Below are 1,409 nucleotides of genomic sequence, written 5' to 3'. Positions count from 1 at the left end.
ATTGCTGGGAGAAGATAGGAAAGAGAAGCCAGAAAAAAAAAAAAAAGAACAGGAAGAATTCAGATAACAGAAAGAAAGAGGTGGAGTAGAAAAGCAGAGGAATAAAGGAAATATAGAAAATTGTTAGAGAAGAACAAGTAAAATACCAGGAGCTCAACCAAGGATTTAGACCTGTTGGCTCAAACAAGTAAGAAGCTGCTTAGAAGCTCCTACTCTGGAAGGCTGTCACAACCAGGCAGGGTAATTTTTCTTTAGAAATATGTCTGATTTTTTTATTTGCTTGTTATTTTTGCAGGTATCTTCAGTTAGATGTTTATTCATTCTAGAATAAAAACTCATAGTTTATTAAGTCACCTAAACAAAGCATCCTTACTAAATTTAATTCTGTTTCAAAGCCCCATAAGTAGTCTCCTATATGTGGTTATTCTTAATAAAAATTTTATTTAAAAATAATCAATAAATTATTAGCAGCTGTCCTCTCAAAAAACACAAGATAACTTCCTTTCTTTTATGCCCTTCATCCACAGGCAACTCGGTGGGAATAGAAAGATACCAAATAAAGCCATTTTGTTATTTCGATCTTGGTGTCAGATATTAGATTTGCAGTGGAAGGTTACAAAAAGCACAAGCTGCCATTTCACTCTGGGCAGATTTGGTTCAAAATAATGGCTAGGAAAATGAAGACTCAACCTTTATGGCAACAATTCAATAACAAAGAGGTGATCAAAGTCACTCCACTGCACCAGCATCCATCACACAGCATGATAACACAGGTATTATTCATTTGGCATCACAGAAATGAAGTCATTATAACCAAGGGCTTTGTCACCAGATCAGCATCTGCTGTTCTGGAAAGAAGCTCCTTATCTTTGCTTAATGGTTTACATTTGAGAAAGGTCTCAGCATCCAGAATTTGAAAGTCCATGTCATTAACCTGTAACTATTTTAAAAAGAATTTGGCTCTTTAATTTCCTTTATTGGTATATTTATTAGGCCAGAATGTCAGAAGTCATAACAGGTGTGAGATTTTATGGGATTTATTATAAGAGATGTGTCAGAATGTGCTCATTGGATTCAGCTCTTGGGGAGAAAACCCTACTAAAATAACAGAGACCTCACATGTTGGGTTTCATTACTGTGACATGAGCAAGTTATGACCTTTGATGAGTCATTTAAATTTGTTCTTGGTTTGTTTATTAGAAAACAAACTCCTGTGCAATTTCATAAATTTCACATGAGGTTCAAATGATATTGTTGTGGCCAACGTCCGACGGGTAAAAGGAATTTGCCCACGAGAACCGAGTGATAGGGAAAGGAAAAGAGTTTATTTCTGGCAGTCAGGGCTACGCAGGCCAATCAAAGTGCACAGCCCCGAGTTGAAACCTCTCGCAGCTTTTATTTTTAGCTAG

Source organism: Galeopterus variegatus, unplaced genomic scaffold, assembly GCF_000696425.1.
Source record: "Galeopterus variegatus unplaced genomic scaffold, G_variegatus-3.0.2 Scaffold222, whole genome shotgun sequence".
Classification (NCBI taxonomy): Eukaryota; Metazoa; Chordata; class Mammalia; order Dermoptera; family Cynocephalidae; genus Galeopterus; species Galeopterus variegatus.
This window is presented reverse-complemented; position numbering follows the sequence as displayed.